Source organism: Passer domesticus, chromosome 6, assembly GCF_036417665.1.
Source record: "Passer domesticus isolate bPasDom1 chromosome 6, bPasDom1.hap1, whole genome shotgun sequence".
In the NCBI taxonomy this organism is placed as follows: Eukaryota; Metazoa; Chordata; class Aves; order Passeriformes; family Passeridae; genus Passer; species Passer domesticus.
Genome location: NC_087479.1, coordinates 32,546,639 through 32,566,440, shown reverse-complemented (window position 1 = coordinate 32,566,440; position 19,802 = coordinate 32,546,639). Strand labels below are relative to the sequence as shown.

The following is a 19,802-nucleotide window of genomic DNA, read 5'->3' as shown; positions in this document are numbered from 1 at the left end:
AGGATGCATCCCAGATTTGGGAGCTAGAAGGAGCAGGAGTGTTTGTCCCTCTGTGATGCTGAACAGATGGGGTGGAATGTGTTTCTCCAGAGAAGCCCTCAGTGGTCTTGGGTAGTCCCTTCTAGAATTTTCTTGACACCCGTGGCCTGGCCTGTCTGGGTCCTTCTGCAAGAAATGAATTACAGGACACATTCCTGACACAAAGGCTGCTCTCGTTGCCTCGCTCGGAAGCAGTGGCACAGCAGAAACCGAGAGCGGTGGCAGCCCTGTGCTACAGCACGATCACATCACCGAGGGGCACTGTTGCCTTTGCTTAAAGCGCCAGCCCGGGAGAATGACGGCTCGGCGTGTAAAGGAACTCCGTCCGTCCCCAGCTCTGCAGCTTCTCAAACAAGCTGCCCTACTCCAGCAACACTGCGCTTCCAGGAATATGTCAGAATTAGAAAATTAAAGCCTAGTACTTGGGCTTTTTGCTGAGATTACTTCTCAATAACAGCTGTGAAATTGCCTCCGAGATTTATCCAAGGGGACTAACACAGACCAAGTCATTTTGCATTCAGTGAGTACACGGTATGAGTCAACTGATCTGAATAAAGGTAGAAGTAGCAATATCTCATTTCCAAGCTCTCACAGGTTCATTTCTCAAAGAGACACCAAACCTTGAATTAAAAAACAAAACAAAACAAAACAAAACAAAGCAACCAACCAAACAAAAAACCCCAAACTGATTTACCAATATAATTTCAAACACCTTCCATGAATGCTGCAGACAGCTTCAGGAATCAGATCCTGATCTTGCTTGCTGATATTGTAGAGTGAGAAAAACACCAGTAGCTTCAACAGATTTTTATTAGATTAGTTCAATTTGTGCTGAACTACCACAAAACTGTTTTAGCCTTGGAGCTGGCAGCTTAGTTACATGACTGTGAAGGTCCTGGTCACTACACCAGAAACAAGATTACAGAAGGCTTTTCCATTTAATGGCACTTCTGCCAGTTTGTACTTCTGGCATGAATATTCTTTTAAAATAGCTCTCTGAAGGCAATTAAGGAAAACAAAAAAAAAAATAAGGAGAATAAAGAGACTGTCATTAGTAATCCAAGAAGGGTTTCATTTCTGAGAAAGGATTAACAATGAAGACAAAGAGCAGAATGAGAAAGCAATTGCTGTTGTCATTATCAGCAATTTCTTCAAATTAAGTTGGCAAGTCTTGTATTCAGTGTGCAATATTCATTGTGGATTGGCATTTGAAAAGATTTGTAAGAATTAAAAGTAAGTCTTTAGAGCAAAGCAGCAGCAATATAGTCTTGGATTGTGACCTTGGGTAAATTCCATCAGGGCTTCAGTGCAGCTCTAGCCATGTAATATATCACTTGGTCCTGGGGAGATCCTGTATCTTTTCACTGTTCTACTGATCCCTTAGAGAAAAGTTAAGCACACAAAATTTTTTGCAAACTAGCCAAAACTTTGCTTTCTGCTTTGCAGATCTATGTAGAAACAACATAGCAAACCTCTGCAAAACTAAATGAGCAGACCAGTTCAGAGTGAAGGATGCATTAATAATAATATTAGGGTGAAAGAAATTGAACTGGGACTTTCCTTCTCTGCAGTAGTGCAGAGCTTCACCATGTAATGGTGAGGGATGGCTGAAGAACCCCAGGTAATTTATATCATAATAGGATCTGCTTGGTGGGGAGCTCACTCCAGTGGGAGGAATGAAATGTCACTGAACATGTGTGATTCCTAAACAAAAAATACCAACCAATGCACTATGGTGCAATATTAACTTTGTTTCCTTCAGCTCATATCATGAAGCAAGTATCATCAAGGAGATGGGAAATGTCAGGGTGTGGCCTGTACCCATCCTTCATGATCTAAGATACTGCCCAAAAACAATTGGGCTGGTGGCTCCTCAAATCTGCCTTTTCCCGGCTTTGCCAAGAATGCATTGGAAAACCTTGATTTCACCTGATGCAGAATGAGAAAACTGCAGGTTGTGAGATTCGTTCAGATCATGTCATCACGAAACTTGATACCTTTGTTTTTGTCCTTTAATATCTTCTATCTTTGCTTAGCCAAGGCCACTGTGTTCACAAAACAAAACGAGACCTTGCTATTGTCATTCAGCCTCACAATTGCTCCTTGCAGTGCTTCTCTTGGCATTTCCCACCATTCTTTCGCGTCCTGCATCTCTGCTGCTCCTGCCACTTTTCCCCTCTGCTTTCCCTGCTTTATCTCCTGCTTTTGTCTGCTGCTCCCCACTGTGCCTCTGTTAATCCTTTTGTTGTGTCCCTCCCGTCGGTGCGAGCACGGCTCCTCCGTCAGCCTCCTCTGCTCTTCCTGCTCCTTCTCGCCGCGCATCCAGCCGCTTCCCCTCGCAGATCTGCCGCTCTGCCATGCACAGCTGCTGCTCTTCTCCCCACCTCCACCACTCCCGCTGCTGCCGCTGCTCCAAAAACAGTTTTGACCAGCTCTGCTTCCAAACAATGAGGCTTTGACCTCTTTCCCCTGGGAGAAGATTTCACAGCCAAACACGTCTCACTGGCAGGAGCTTTTCCTGATATTCAGCCTGTTTCCTTCTCCCATTGCTCCTACTTAAATCTCTTTATATTGAACTAACCGCTCATGCCCCAGGGTAGGTGTTTTAGCCCTCCTGTTCTGCCTGTTGCAAAGAAGGGCTGGATACAGATAGTGCTGCCAAAAGGAACAGGGACACCCTCCTAAAATGCAGCGCTGTCTGTCCAAGTAAGCAAGCTCCTGTTGTACCCAGAAGGAGCAGAACAAACACTCTTACCATAATGAAAAATAGGCCACATGCCTTACAAAAATTCACCAAGGGCCAAATCTTGATCAGTTTTTATTCATCTGAAGGAAAGATACTCGTACGGACAGCTGTGTCAACAGCCTGTGAGCCAGGGGCTGAGTGAATCTGAGCTCCTGAAGGGGAACAGGGATCTCAAATAGGTGAATAAGGCCCAAACAGAGTACATTTGGACATGGGGAAGTGGTTTGGACCCAGGAGGCAGAGGAGAAAAACACTGAGCTCGCACAGAGTGCAAAAGCAGGAGACACTGAGTTTAATTAGTGAAGGAAGAAAAAAAAAAGGAAGAAAGAAACCAGACCGTATGGAAGGGAGAGGGGTGGGAGCGGGGTTCAAGCAGCTGGATGTGGGCTGAGGTGCATTAGGTGACCTGCAGTGGGATGACAAGGGTTGAGTGGGGCTAAAGGTGAACGCACCCCCCACACACAGTGAGGTTAACAAATTGTGGAATGACTGAACACAACTGTGAGGAGAGTTGTGTTTTAAGGGTGAAGACTGTCTTTTAACAAGACATCAGAAAAGTGCTCAAAGTGGAGATTAAGACTGATAGTAAAGCTCCACTTAGAGCCTAAGGCAGCCAACTGCTGTCTGTAAAACAGCTCCATGGCTGGTGTGAAACAGAAGTGGTCATCTATCCACACAACCACTGAGACTCCTCCTTGCTAGGCTCAACACACATACCAGGGATAGAGAATGCAGTTTTACTGCGCAGAGTGAGCCAATTGAACTGCTGAAGAAAGGTGGAGATTTTCTGTTCCTTCCTACCCTCCCAGCTGCACCTTCTGGACACTTACTGGGCTCTGGCACTTCTTCATACCTTTCATCTATGGATCTCGCTCACTAAACTATCACAAACATATCCATTTCTTTTTTTGTGATCAATTTTCTGCTGGCTTAGCGAATTGGTGTATAGCAAGGGTTCAGAGAGTACAATTTTTAAAGCACAAACCACAGCTGTTTGTGCACAGGATAATGAAGATGAAGGGAAAATAAAGCGTTGTTTTTCCTCATCAGAGGCAATATTGAATCTAGCTGAGTGTACACTAAAACCTGAGTGAACATCTTCCTTTTCTCAGGTGCTTTAAAATGTGCCAACCGATATGTTCCCATTAGCACGTTGGAAGGACTGCTCATTTTCCTAGTCTAGACAGGCCTTTCAAGCAGACGTGCAGATCTGCCTTCAGGCATTTTGTCAGGGCAATCCTCAAAAGCACCTTTCAGAGGCTCAACAGACAACTTCAAATGGCAATTTGGAATCTTATTCTTGGTGGTTAAAATAGCTTATTTTGGCCAGTCCAAAAGCTAAATTATTAATACCAGATGAATTAATAGCAGTGAAAACTGCTCATTGGAAATGATAATGGCACTGAACACCATAACAGATCCCCTATAGTGTAAATCAACCTGGTCCCATTTATTTAATGAAGCTACAACCACTTACAGCAGCCAAGGACCTGCCCTAACATTTTCAGGCTTTTGCATGTACCTAACATACCATTGCAACCCTTCTCCCTCAATTTTTCTGCCATTCTTATAATTTTTCCCTTAGAGGGCTTCTTTAGACATAGCAAAGACTGCTTGGTAATTTTTATGTCTAGCCTCCTATTTCCCTTGCTACTCTCCTGCACAGTAATTTGTGTGAGGAAAAGGTAAATCAGAGCCACATGTTCCCTTTATAAGCCCGAGATAAAGGACAGCAGCAATATTGTTTGCTGTGAATTCACTGGGATTAGGCAAAATGCTGTTAACTGTGGAGAAGACCACAGTATCAGCATGCTTCCTCTGTTTTGCATGTTATCTGTTGGGGCAAGCACATTTTCTTCTATCAATGTAAGAGGCAGCTGAGGGTGGTGCATCATGTCCTGGACTTCCTAGGCAGTGTGCCCATTGCCCTCCAACAAGCTGGCACAATTAGATATGCCATACTCAGCCAACCAAACAAGTTGTACCTAGTGAAGGCACTAGCTGAAGGTGTGGAGAACATACAAATATTTTACAATTCTTGGTTACTCCCATAACAAAAAGAGCTAATCAAAACCAGAGTTTAGTTTGTTAATGAAAAAATAGGAGAGGGGGATTACTTTGAGATATTTTTCCAAGTAAACTGTAATACTCATGTAAATCTGAAAACATGACATTTTTATTTTGAAATGCCACCATTGTAGTGTGAGTGTATGTTCTAACCTGTTTTGTCTCCTGTAATGGAGAGGGAGTTGTGTATCACTTGCATCACTGGTGACATCCCACCAAGGGAGATACAGTCCAGTCAGTTTCTGCAGCCCTAGAACAAAGATGGGTATTATTACTGGATCAAAGGAAAACCTCCTTAATTAATATAACATCTAGGGTCTGACAGTCCACCAGGCCACAACACAAAGAACCATGATCTATTCCAATAAAGTCAAGAGCATCACTGTGGAATTACATTTACATGAGTGCAAACTAAAACTCTTAGTCTTATCCTGGCTTTTTATCTGTTCCCAGTTACTGTAATTAGCAATTCCCTGAGGAACGATTAATCCACCTATCTCCAGCTGAAGAGTGCAAAGCTGACTATTTGAACAAAAATTTAATGCTTCCCACCAGATATTTTTAGGAACTATTTATTCCATGCCACACTTCTTTAGTTTTGTATCTATGTTACAGTTACATATGTGCAAAAAGGTATGTAAGTCCTGTGCTTACATCTATTCTGGAAATAAATTAAATCCACAGGTGATTTTAGCATTTCAGGTAATGCTCTTGCACTAGAGCTGCTGGCCAGTGCTTGTTTGTAACACATTTGCTTAAAATCAGTGTTTTTCACAGTGTTTCAAGAACTGGTTATCAATAACATTTAATGAACACTCAACAGTCCTGGACTAGTCAATTGTACCACCTGTGGCTTCAAAGAAGTCTCTTCTGCCACATTCGGAGTGTTGGAGAGACTTAGGCATTGTTGACACTGGTACTGGAACAATTTTGCCCAAATCAGTGCTTTTATATTCATTGCAAGCTTAAAGACTTGGGGGATGATTTCTCCCACTTCATTTTGGGCTCTGAGACATGCAGTGCTTTCCTGAAACTTCTAGCACTGAATCTCAGCGAATGATACCTGGATGTGTTTGCTTTGAAGACAAGAAATTCTTACATACAGTGGGACCTCTTAATACTTCTCTAGGGCATTTCCATCACCTACCATAATTTTGCTCAGAGCCACGGTTTGCTGTAGGCCTTGTTTGACGGAAGATGCTGCACCAGAGGTACAAAACCATAAAACTTATCAACATAAATACCGCCTTCCAGCAGAAAACTAACCACAACTGCTGTGTATAACGGCACCAATATTCCCACCAGCTTGCTGGTGTAAATGAGGATAGGGACACATCCATTTACAGCACAAACTGCTGGGCTATGAACAGAAGGGTGCCAGCACCATCTGCACAGTGCTTACCTGTCCAGCAGTCACCCAGCACAGCCCAACACAAATATGAGGTGGCTGCCTTTCCTCCTCCTCCCAGGACCAAACAGTCTCAGGTTACTCCACGCTGGCTGTGGGCAGGAGAATGTCTCTACAGTGGAAGTTTCACAAGCTTTGATGATTTAATATGTCTGTACCCTGAGGACAGGACTAGGTTTTCCTGGTTTTCAGTCACAACCTCTGATCTTTTTAAAACTTGCTTAGCTCTTCTTTGCTCATTTCCTTTCCACCTTGCTGGCTTAATCCTGGCTTTGGTCAGGTGAGATGGCTCTGGGAAGCTTTCCCACTGTGAGATAGCTACTCCATTACCTCTGTTACTGTACATTTGTTTAATTAATTGCTCATTTTGTTCCTGAGCTGTTGTGCTGGCCCAGTGCACTTACTGTATGCATGAGTGCCTAAAAGGTGACGAGGCTCCTAGGGATGACTCTGTCCCTTTCATTTATTTATGGAAGTTGAGCACATGATCCCTTATAAATTGCAGGCACCACTTTCTCAGCCAGACTGTGGATACAGTGCCACAGGCTCCAGCCCCTCTCAGCTGGCACTGACAGCAAGCAAGGAAGGCAGCAAGGACCATGCTGCAGAGAGCAGGACTGATCAGCCCAGATCAGGAAAGCAATTAAACTTTATGTGGCATTTGAACTGTGGACCTGGAGGTGCACAAAATAGCCTTTGGCCACTCTAAGATTTTTTTTTAAGCACTGTGACTACTTAACAGAGGTAATTGTAAGAGCATAAATCAAGGGTTCTGTTATTCCTCAAGAGGCCAACATTTATTACAGCAGACTTTAAAATTATTTTGAAGCATAGAAATGATGAGAATTTACATAGCAAATTACTTATTGTCAACAGGCAATGTGGCAGAAGCTTCAGCAACAGCAGCTGAGACAAGCAGCCTCATCAGTATATGAGCTTATATTTAAGCACTGAACTGTGATGACAGATGTTCCTTCTGGTAGGAATGCTGACTTAAACAGCCCAAACCAATGGTTCTTATCCCTGAGCTGCCTTGGTCAGTCTGGGTCAGCATCCAACCCCACAAACAGCTACAATGAAAAAGAAGGAGGGGCTGGCACATGGTGGAAGGAGAGAGGGTGTGAGGACTTGTCTTGGGGTGACTTGAGCCAGCAGTGCTGCTAAAAGGCATCCTAGTCAGACTAGGTTCCAGCTATCTGAAGCCCTGGGATCTTTGCTTCTTTTCTGCCTACAGTAGAGACAGCTTCAAAGGTTGCTCAAGTGTCAAACTGGGTGTTTCCAGGCCCATTTCATCCACTTTCCCTATCTCTGGCATGTGAGCAGGGAGTGTGTACAGTGGGATATTGCAGGACATGGTGCACCTGTGTAAAACAGAGTCAACAGATATTTCACTAATGTACACTTGGAGGATGGGATGAGGGAAGGTGACAAGCAGTTGTCCTCCATAGTAGATCCGTGTGTTGAGAGAGTCCACTGAGGCATAAAACCTTCCTTGCAAGGCTACCTCAAGTCCAGTGCAGAGAATTTATTGTCCTGGATCCAGGCCCAAGGAGTGCAGCTCTGGCTCTGCTGCTATTTGAGTAGTTTGGGACCAACAATTTACCTGTAGTTCACTTTTCACCATCTGTTAAACTTCTTAAGACAATTGTGCTGAATGTCAAACATGTTTGGTTCTGTATCAGCTGGGTTATAATTAATGAGTGTCTATGATGTGGCTGTTGGAAGACTTCCACAGAAAGTGGAACTTCTTTTATCCACAACTCTGCTCCCCCTATTCATCCTCCTCACTTTCCCTGTGGGTATGTGTAGCTGAATACTGAGAGCTGATCTGGTTTTCCTTGTTCATAAGCACTGCTTTTTTCCAGTACAAAAGGAGATGCCAAAGAAGGTTGTTGGCTTCATGTAATTTCTCAGAGATGCTCAGATACTGAGTTGCTGCACACACTCTTGATAGATGAGATTAGATAAAGGAATGAGGTCAAATAGCAGTTTTCTGTTACTATCTTCCAGGCAGTGGAGATGGAGCTAATATGATGGGCATCCTGGGAACACCTAAGAAGGAAATGTCACTGGGAATCAACTAAATAAACCATTTGCTCCTCCTAGAACTGCAACTATGCAGACACTGTCCCCCATCCCATTCAACTCTTCCCTATTCTTGAGACGCAGCAGTAAGTACAGTCTGAGTCAGTATGTACAACATTTCTGGCTCTTTTTTTTCTTCTTGCAGTGACTGTTGGAAAAGTGGATTTAAAAGAAGTATGTAGCAAAAAAGCAAATTTGTAGTTATGAAACTTTAAAAATCCACTAGCAAAAATGCTATCCTTTTTTAAAATTAGCAAGTATGATTATTCAAGTTCCAGGATATTTGACTGGAGAGGTAGAAAATTTGCAAAGTATACTTCTGCTAATGGATTGAACTTGACAATGTTTTGTGAACTAATCCTAGGCCTTGGAAAGGCTTGGATATATATTTTGGTCAAATGAATTGATTCCACAGAACACAAGTTGTCAGTAGCCTGTTAACAATAAGTAAGTTCAGAAGAGTACTGCTCTATTGGGATTTAAATCTTTATCTCAGCAGTAATACTTGCCATCTAATTTTGATCAATGGTTAGAAAACCATTACTTACTTCCAGGAAAATCTTCATAAAAGCTATCACTAGAATTACATTTTTCTGAAATGCTTGGAAGCATTTTTGGGAAAGACATGAGGAAATGATGGAGAATCTAGTCTTCCTGCATGAATACAAAATATTAGAGAAGCATTTCAAACAATTTCATTCAGAGACTTCCCAGGTCATCCTCCTCCTCTTTCCTCTTCCCCTTGCATTCCCCTTGCTCCCCAGTAAACCTTTGACACCATCTCCCATGGCATCCTCCTAGATACACTGGCAGCCCATGGCTTGGGGAGGTGACCTGCTTGTGGGGTTAAGAACTGGCTGGATGGCCAGGCCTAGAGTGATGGTTGATGGTGCTGCATCCAGCTGGTGTCTGGTAAACAGTGGTGATACCCAGGGCTCAGTGTTGGGACCAGTCCTGTTTCATATTTTTATCAACCACCTGAAGGAGGAGACTGAGTGTCTCCTCAGTCATTTTGCTGATGACACCAAGCTGGGCAGGAGTGTTGATCTGCTGGAGTGTAGGAAGGCTCTGCAGAGGGATCTGAACAGGCTGGATCACTGGGCCGAGACCAATGGTACGGGGTTCAACAATGCCATGTGCCGTGTTCTGCACTGGGTCACAACAACCCCAGGCAGTGCTAGGCTGGGGGAAGAGAGCCTGGAAAGCTGCCTGACAGAAAAGCAGGTGGGAGTGCTGGTTGACCCTCTTTGCAAAAGCAGTTGATTACAAAGGCTTCTGCTACCTTCTTGAAGAAGGACACCTTGTGTGCCACAAACTTCTCTTGGAGTTTCTTCTTGACTGAAGTCTCTCTGATTTGCAGTTTAGCACAGAACAGATGCTGTGCCAGAAGAGCAAAGAAACTGCATCGAGCAAGTGCAGTACCAATGTCATTAGTTATTTGAAGAACTTGCCAGTCAGGGTAGCTGTACGTCTCTAGACTGTGACACTTCTGAGGCTCTATTGCTGTCTGCACCATTCAGAGCTGCAGCATCAAAGAATAAACATATCTCTAATTTATCTCTAAAATATCTCTAATAAGATTTGTCATCCAGCTCTTTTCAGGGATCCTCAATACTGAACTGAGCAAGAGGAGGTTTCTAGAGTCTCTTATCTCCTGCAGTATCACAGCTTCAGAAATCCTAGAATCCTTTCCTCTGGAGGAAGCTTCTGGCTATCCTTAGCATCACTGAATGATCCCTTTGTGAACTTGTGTCCAGACCCTGGACCAGTGCCTGGTTTTCAAATCCCATATACTTTGTGCTATGAGGGGTGTCCCTTTCAACCCTGGAGTCTCTGTTTGACCTTGGGCTGAGACCACAGAGGTTTTGGCCAGAAACTTCTCCATTACCTCTACAGTAAGAGTCAGTTCTTCCGATGAGACCCGGTCTCCAGAAGTTCCCGATGTGGTGGTGTGCATTCCAGATTCCACTTCAATTATTCACACGGGACTGCTCTGTGCTACTTGCTACTCAGACAGCCTCCCTCTCTCACTTTTCTTTTAAATAAGACATGCTCTCCTCTAACCACAGAGAAAGGTCTCAGGAGCTGACATGTATTTACTCTAGGTGGGGTTCTCGATCCTACCCTTTTGAAAAGGAATCTCCTGTATCAGGTGCAATGCCAAAGACAGTTTTAGTGGAGCACACTAGGAAAGTCTTTCACCATTTGAATTGATTTGTCAATTAAACAAGAGGAAATATAGAGGTCTCTGTCCCTCAGACTTTGGGGACCTTGGGGCTTGCACTTCAGCTTTGAGGCATTTATGTTCTGTATGTTTCCTATACAGTGTTTTCTGTTTTAAGAACACGAGGGCCCTGTCCTTGTAAAGCTGCTTTTTGTGCTGAAGGATTTGCTGTCCTTGATCCTGAGAATCCAAATCAAACTGTTCCAAGTCTGGTCTTAGGAGTGCTGCTGGTTCCCTGTGACCTGTCAGAAGCACTTTGCTCTTGTGCTCACACACCTCAGAGAAGATCAGTGATTGGCATCACTGCACAGGAACCCTGTGAGCAGCAGCCAGGTCTGTGCAGCACAGCTGGGGTTATTAAATGTCCAAATGGTTAGACATAAAGTCTTCCTGGACTACTAAAAATTATGTGATAGATTAATTAGAGATGACATTTAGAAAGGATCTTCCATTGTAGTCCCAGAAAGTCTCAGATTTCACCTATAAAAGGGATGCTCTGACTGGCAGCTCAAGGGCCACACTTTGCCCAGAGAAAATTCCTTTGCTTTGCTGGAAATGGGGAACATCTGCTAGTACTGCACGTATGGCCCAGCAGCTGAATGACCCCTGTAGTGCCTGTACATAATCAATTATTAAGAGTCAGGGCCTGCCATTCTTGTAACCACATGACCAGCAAGACAGGTTGTGGGGAGAGGGCTGATGAGGGATTTAGCCAGGATCACCTGGAAAGGCTCTATTGTCCCACCCATGGCTAGCATGTGTGGGGGAGCACACAGTTTGTTTTACACTAGGCTGCTGGGTCAGACAGGGTCATCAAGACAGTAGATCATATAGCTTTTAACTGTGTTCAAATCCTACAGCTTTGTAGGAGAGAGAAGAACAGGCTGGCATCAGCTGTATCAGTGCTGATAGCACTGGCTGGCTTTTTTCTGTGTAGTAAGGATTGTTTGCACTGTCTAAGAGCAGCTACTAAACACAAGCTGGGGAAAAAAGGTGCATTTTAACACACCAAGCCCAGACACATTAAGTCTTGGTTTTGCCAAACATCTTCACAGCTGCTTTATAGGCACTCGCTTTGGAGTTCCTGAGCCCCAATTAGATGGCCAACGCCCAGAGCAGCTGATAGCTGGAATGAGATTTACAGCAGCCAGGGTGCTGAGCAGGGGAATACCAGAGGAAAGCAGCAAGGCTGGGGTGAGTATGGAGCCTTATTGTTCCCTAGAACTTAAGCATTTGAGTGACCTTGAGGTTGGGTACCTGCTGCTTACAATGGGTATTTATGGCCACCGAGTTATTTCCCAAGAGTAGTCATCCCTTTGGGCATGAGTAACTGGCTCATCAGGCACATACTCGACATTGTAACCAACCTAATCATTAGAGTAAAGCACAAGATGGAGCAGCTGTAACCACTTTCATTCAAAAGCAAGGGTGGAGGATGAGAGAGCCACATGCCTCGTGTGTCATTGCTGGTGGATAGCTACCACACCAGGAAATGTCAAGAAACAAAGAGGCATCCTTGAATCCTGGTCCTGCTCATCTTCACAGCTCCTGCAAATTCTGTTACGTTAAGCATGGTGTGGCACGAGCCTGGCAGTGACTCAGAGCCTGTGAAAGCCATCATGCCTAGTAGGCTGTGTGAAGTCCTTATTCATGTCCCTTCCAGGACACCTGTAAGTCAGTCACACTGTGAACAAAGGCACACATAAGAAAAATGAAAGTCTTGGAACAACTTTTCCTAAACTTCCATCTCTTCAAAGTCTGTGTGTACAGTCAGTCTTGTTTAGGTTATACATGAATAGCACAGACTCATTTGTAACACTCTGTACTCTTTGTACCCCTTTGTACTGCACACCTGCCTGACCACACAACCACACAACCTCCTTGCACCTCCGCTCTGGCCATCTCTGGCTGTTCTAGGTGAATCACAGCACCAGCTTTGCTAACAGTGTGTTTTCACTGTGGTTGTGTGAGGGACTATCAGTATCAGCAATGCCAAATACCTGGCAGCCAAGAACCAAGCCACAAAAAAGCCAGAGTTTCGAAGTAGTAACTGTATAGCAGGATTCATTCTACCTGACTTCTTGTATTTCAGTATTGAGACTTCCTTCCAAGTTTTCTCCTACATCACCATGGTTAGAAATAATATTTTGGTCCATGCTCTGGGTGTGCCAGAAACCACTAGATAGCTAGAGGCTCACAATAGATTGTTTGAATTGACAATGTTGTTCAGCTGTTTATAAGACTATCTGGCATTTGAACCCAGTGCATGAAAAAATCTGAAGTGGGTAGAAAATGCAGTCAGACTGGAATGGTAGCTGACTTTGCAAAGGTGGAAAGTGCAGTGAAGGATGAGTGGTGCCAGCTGCCTGCATGGTCCCTTGCCTGCCACAGACTTCCTGTGTGGCCTTGGGCAAGTCACATGGCTTCCTTGGGCTTTAGTTCCTTATCGCTGTAAAAGGTAGAGCATCTGCTCACTGTACAGGGGTGCTGGGGAGTTACATGCTTCAAGGGAGATATATGATGAGGCAGTTGGATTTCTAAGATTTATTCTACAGGATCAAAGTAATAGAGAGACTCCAAAGTATTGGTTAGCCTCCATTCAGAAACAGAAATTGTTTATCTTGTTAAAACTCTCCCAGGAAACCAAGATATTAAGTGAAATACTTCCCTTCCTCCCTCTCCCCGCCTCCCAAAAAAAAATAAAAGCTACAACTTGATACTGCTAAAACACCTTATAAAATCTCGCTTGTCTTTTTCATTATCTTTCCCTTCAGTCTTTGCACTTCAAGGGAAATAGAGCCACAGGCCTGCAGCACTGCCTTAACTGAGGTGAGATGTGTTAGTGATGCTTTCAGTCATCTGGTCTCATGGCAGAAAAGAGAGGCCAGGCTCTGCCAGTGACACTCTGCCTCACCAGCCCCAGCTCAGGAGGTAGCTCAGTGTGAACACAGCCAGGGACCCTGTGCCTCAGAGCCCCACTCCGGGTCTGCCTGCCCCGGAGCTCGCCTTACCTCCTGTCAGCGTCTTTCACTTCTCCCCATGGGTCTGTAACGAAGCTCAGTTACAAACACAATAAAGATGGACCTAAAGGACCATGTTTTGTAATCAACCCTCCAAAACTTTTGTGGGTTAACAACACGGTTCCACTTTTGACTCATCTCTAGAAATGAGCCTCCTTTCTTTCTGCCAAAAAAGGTGACCTGCCAGCCAGTCTGACGCAAGGTAATTTGTCCTGTTTATCTGATGACTTCGATAAGGCATAGAGATTACTGCTCTTCCTTCATCCTGAAGTACCAAATTGTTTATATGCTGTAATCCCGAGTGACTTTTTTTACAGTGAGAGCTTGAATGTGACAATAATTTGGAGAAAAATCTTGGTTGTAAAACTAAAAAAGCACTTTAAATATGTTCTTGGTGTATTTTCTTCCAGTTTGCACATTATCCCTAGTCCTGGCCCCTCTCAGCAGTCACGAGATAAGCTTCGAAGAAACAAGGTTGTTGATTGACGGCTCATTAGAAGTTGCAAGAGCAACAAAAGGGAGGCTGCAGCAGCCGGAGCTCACCGCCTGCCTGGCTGTGAGGACGCTGGTCAGCACTGGCCTGAGAGGAACAAAGACCGCGGGAGACACTGGAGGAAAACAACATGAAATTTTCATGGTGTGCGAGAAAGGCCAGGTGTAATGGATCAGGGCCAAAGCCTCCCCTGCCCCCACGGCCCCGCCGCATAGATTGGCTTTCTATATTTAGGTGCTCACGGAGAGCATAGGTTGTGCCACACGGCACGTACACGCGTGCACAAATCCAGGGTACCCTGACTCCTCTGTGCCAGACTGAATTTATCTGTCAATCCATTTAGAAATGAAGGGCTCTGAGTACATACAGTGTTAATATCTGTACATATTAGATGTCACGGCTCCAGCCTTAGATAAGGTCACACACTGAGCCAAACTCACCCCTGCAGTGTAAGCCAGGCGAGGCTTACGAGGAATGATTTTGGCTTAATGTGACTGCCTGTAGTTATGTTTGTTTTTACAAATCCAAATCTTGTTTATCCTTCATGTAAGCATTTCCTCATAGTTAGGAGACTTCTACCAGGCACACGCCAATCCACCTTCAACCCACAAACTGGGGCGTCTGCTTCTTTTGCTTCCCACAGGGGTCTTTCAAGCCCCCTGATTCAAGTGCTAAAGGGCACTTGCTCATCAGACATGCTGGCTGGTGACAGCCTTCCCTCAATCCTCTCAGAGCTAAACAGTAGAGACATGTTCGTAACAAATGGATGCAAAGAAAATTAGCCTTTGCCCTTTGTATACAGTGTCATCTGACAATAGTTGCAAGTGAGTTTTAGTTAAAATTTTTCAGTGGAATCTTTTTGCTCAAATTCCCTCTTTTCCATGCTGAGGAGAATTCTGTTTGAGGTGTACGTAGGTGTGCTTGATGTCAAAAATCATATTTTATTTCTAGTAGGTCACTTAGACTTCTTCAGTAAGTGCTCAAAAAAGAACAGTTATCTGTCTTATCTAGTAGTTATCTAACTTCCATTTATTTGCTTTTCATGAATAATCAAATACAGGGCTTTAAATTTATGTCTTGTAAGCTTTTGTACTAGTACAAATTCACTATGAAAGTGGATCAAAATTCCTGGATCATGCCTTTTTGATTTTGCATTTTAATATATTAACTATATGCAGAAACATTTGTAGGATGCTCCTCAATGTGGAACACCCAGCAGAAACACTAGACTTGAAGAGAAAATTAGATTGTATAGGTGGTGTGCAACAAGGTGCCGATAGATTATTTAACTTTAGAAACTCATATGCTGCTGGAATTTAGATAACACTTCTGGTTGTATTAAGACTTTACAGGTTGAGCAGAGCCAGTATTTTGTGAAAAGGATAAAATGACACCAAAGACATTATTCCAAGACCATGGGATTTACTGATAAAACCTAAACCTATTACCTCTGTTCTTCAGCAAGTATAACTTAATATTAGATTGTGTAAATTTAGTAGTGTTATGTGAGCATAAAATTGGGATAAACACAGATATAATTTGGAGCTTGACTTTAAATTAATAAAATTCCCTTTCCTATAATACATAATAACCATTTTCATATCTTTAATATGCTTTCTCTTCAGTTCTTGAAGAGCTATAAGGGTAATGCCTAAAACTGAATCTTTATTTTAGCCATAGAAACTGTGAGTCCTGAGTCCAGGCAAGGTGATTTGCCTAAGATTGCCTGTAGATTCATTTTGAGCCATCTTTCATTCCTTTGTTCTGCCTTTGGCTCATGCCAGATCTAATTTTGCTTTCACTTAAGAATTGAATTTACTTGTAGTTAGCTCTTCAGAAAAACTTCCAAAGTGTAATCTGCTGTAAACCACAATAAATTGCTAAGGATTGAAGCTTGCGTACAGAAATCTGCTGATTTCAGTAGAAGTTTGGGGATGGGGAAGGGAGCTCCGAGAGAATCACCTAGCACGCAGCTATAGCAGAAAGCCTGTACAAAGTTGGTATCGCAGCACAGCGAAAGGCAAAAAGGAGATGTAACCTTTCTCCTGTATTGTAACCCACCCCTTCCCGAAGTGGCCGCAGTGAATTGAAAGGAAATATTGGAGCAAGCTGTGCATTCTTCAGCCGCGGGGCCGTGTGGGCTTCCTCGGGCCCTGAGCCACACAAAGGCGAGCGCGGCTCTGCGGGGACCCAGCGGTCCCAGGGGGGCCCTGCGCGGGAGCTGCCATATCCCTCCATTGTGATTTCCCCTCCAAAACAGTCCTCTGCTTTACAAAAAGCCCAAAACACAATAGTGTGACTCAGCAGTTCGGACCTGCAGGCCATCGAGCCGGCTCTGTAAAGGTGTTGCTGCTTGTGAGGGAAGATTCCAGCGCTGCCTGCTTTTGGACCTCACTTTGCCATCAGCCTTGGGTAAAGGTGACTCCTGTCAGTGCTGTGCTGAGCTGCCAGGGGCCACAGACACATCAGCCTGGGAGATGCCGTAAGAGCATTCAAGGAAAACACACACAGAAATCACACAATTGTCAAACCTGCCCTGTGATTTTGGAAAGCCATACCACAAATCATACGGCAGGCAGATGAGGCAGCTATCTCGGATTTACTGTCAACAAAGTAGGTCAGGCACTGGCTTGCCAACCTCTCAGTTACCATAACAATACTATTTGTAACACACTTCGACAACAAAAAGCACCAAAGATAAAAACTACAGCTAGTAACACTCTGTGGCCATGCTGGGGGCCACTCGCTGGTCCCCTTCCTGGGCAGGAGAGAGCAAGAGAAAAACAAATGGAAAATGAGACCAGGTGATGGTAGAAAGCAAAGAGACTGGCACAGCACCAGAGCAGCAAAGCAGATGAGAGGAAGAAAGTACAAGAGGGGAGGCAACATCAGCAAATAAGCAGAGAGGTGAAAAAGTAGCAGAAAACTTTAACAAAAGTGAGGGGGGAAAGTCAATTTAACCAGAAATAGTCCTTCTGGCTAGTCCCCCTAGAAGGAGAGTGATGACTTAGGTCAGAAGAGGAACTGTGCAGTACCAGAGGGGAGGGCAGGGTGTGAACAAACCCACTTCCCCAGGGACTGAACAAACCAACCCCGAGGCACAGAGAGGCAGGGCACTGCCTGCCCATCTGCTCACAGCTCCCCCTGCCCCTTGCCTTGCAGCCACTGAAAGGTGGGATCCGCAGCATTGCCTGCCTCTGCTCAGGCTGGCTTCTCCCCACTTCGCCCTCTGCTCCTGCCCTTCCTCTGCAGCCAGCAGTGAGCCTGCTCTCTATGTGAAATGCTCAGGAGAGCTTCTATTGCCTCAAGCTTCTGCACAGTTGCCTGATTACCTTTCAACCTCCCCACTTTTGTTCCCCACTTGTTTCCCCCTTAAGTTTGCTTCTAACCAGAAGTTCTGGGCAAGATTTTAAAATCTGAGGCAATACTCAGGTGGGACTTCTGTACCCAAGGTACAGATGGAGATTTGAAAATCCAACCATTCAGGGCTTGGGACTTTTCAATAAAGCAGTCCTTTGAATTACTGTGCTATTTACTCAATTGAAGACCGTTTTTTCTGTGGAATTTTTTAAAGCCATTATGTTTAAGTCTCCCTTTAAAGATCAGACAACTCTTGTGCTTCACTGTTTTGGGGGTTTTGTTTTGTTTGTTACAGGCTGCTCCATTTTCACTGAGCACCCCCAAAATTTTTCTTTTCTTTTCTTTTCTTTTCTTTTCTTTTCTTTTCTTTTCTTTTCTTTTCTTTTCTTTTCTTTTTTTCTTTTCTTTTCTTTTCTTTTCTTTTCTTTTCTTTTCTTTTCTTTTCTTTTCTTTTCTTTTCTTTTCTTTTCTTTTCTTTTCTTTTCTTTTCTTTTCTTTTCTTTTCTTTTCTTTTCTTTTCTTTTTTCTTTTTTCTTTTCTTTTTTTTCTTTTTCTCTTCTCTTCTCTTCTCTTCTCTTCTCTTCTCTTCTCTTCTCTTCTCTTCTCTTCTCTTCTCTTCTCTTCTCTTCTCTTCTCTTCTCTCTTTCTCTTCTCTTCAAAATAGATCATTCAAATAATTGGAAGCAAGTAATGAAAACTGGTCCAGGGAGTTTCATGTTCTATTATGAGTTTTCCACATGTGTCAATCTGCTCTGCCTCTGCAAACCCTCAGCACCAGGCAGGGAGGGAGGATGGGAGTTTGAAGGAAGACAAGCTCCCTTTAACAGAAAGGACAGAAGTACTACTTGCCACCTGCTGGCACCCTTTGAAGGAACTCAGCATGTTTTCCACCACAGAATTGTCCATCTACTACTATACACCTGTAGAACCTGAAGCACAAAGCATGTGAGTGGGTCCCACTGCAGTATTGTGTCTTTTGCAGAGCTGGGATGCAGGCATCACCATTTCCTTCACTATTTCCCTGCCTTCTGCATCTCTTCTTGCCCTGTCTGTCCCAGCAGTGGATGACTTGCTGGACTTTGATGAGGCGGCCACAAAAATTAAACAAAGATTGCAAAAAAGAAATAGCAAACAGTTCTCTCCAGATTTAAGGAGATACTTTACTGTAGTTTTGTAAGAGGATCTCATCTATCTCTTTAATAAGTAAAGAATTTGGGTGACACAGGACCTTCTTGTCTCCAGTGGAGAACATTTTTTTTCCCAGGGAACCTGAAGCTCAGTTATTAAAAATGAAAATCTGTCTCAGCCTTTCAACTCTGTTCTTGGAAACACCAGCCCTTAAAAAGGGGAGAGTTAAAAAGGAGCCAAACAGAGAGACTTTTTCCAGATAAAGCTTTCCTGTAATCTTGGTATCGGGACGTCGGCACTCGGCTGCAGAGAGGAGAAAAGGTGAGCTGTGTTGCTTTTTACATATCACAGAAAATGCTGTGTTTCCTCTTTGGAATTGCTGCCCACCTGGAGTGCTGAGCTGCACATGGACAATTAAAACCCAAAGAAAACCCTCTTCCCAAAAGTGCCTTATGCAACTCCCCGGGCTGGTGTGGGAAATGGGTTTTCACGAGCATTAGAGATACTGTGATGAACTGGTGAATCGTTAGTTGCAAACATTCCTTCAGGAAAATTGTAAAGCATCCTGCTCTACCAAATTATTTTCAGACTTGTTTTCCAGGCTTTGAGATTTGTCAGGAACTTGTTTGTTTTTTTCCCACCCAAATTGTAAAGTCTATCCAGTCTAGTTGTACTGGCATTTGGAGATGATTTGCCAGTGGATTCACTGGAAGAAGAATAAGATCCTCAGTTTTATGTTAGTCCTCATAAGTATGCATTAAAATATACTGCATTTACAATTAATACAGTGAAAACAAAAACTCAAGGCAGCAAAAGGAAATTTTTCTACAGAAAGTAGGATTTTTTTGCCTACATAGAAAACTTAAACTTTTGTGTTTTATTAAAAAAAAAGTTTCTAACACAAGGAGAACATATTAATGTCATTAACTGAAGACAATAAAGATCAAAAATTACTTGAAGAATATTCTCTGGGTAGTGGAACAGGGAACACCATAGATTTACATAGGAAAATGGAGGGTCTGAATTTGCAAACAACAAAGTCCCTAGATGGACTCTTCTAAAACATATTCTGAGCTGACTGAATATTCAATGTCCTGTAAGCCCTTTAAGATAGGAAAGCTTGCAATTGGAGAAAAAAATTCTATTCCATATTTTTAATGTTTATCTTTCTTTTCATATATTTAAATAGGTAACAATGTGAAGTACTCAGCAGCTTCTTGCACTAGATCTTC

The 19,802-nt window shown here is 43.5% G+C and overlaps 1 long non-coding RNA gene across 2 annotated transcripts in view; it reads right to left on the bottom strand.

Annotated features, from left to right (window-relative positions):
- The window catches only part of LOC135303036 (uncharacterized), a 35,021-nt gene that overhangs the window by 10,331 nt on the left and 4,888 nt on the right, over positions 1–19,802 (bottom strand). Inside the window, exons 1-2 of one of the 2 annotated variants that reach the window (XR_010364574.1) lie at positions 6,255–9,763; positions 5,006–5,102 (exon numbers count right to left, since the gene is read on the bottom strand). This is a non-coding gene — a long non-coding RNA (uncharacterized LOC135303036). Of the gene's footprint in view, positions 1–5,005; positions 5,103–6,254; positions 9,764–19,802 lie in introns of those variants that run through there. The other variant, XR_010364573.1, reaches the window with a different exon arrangement.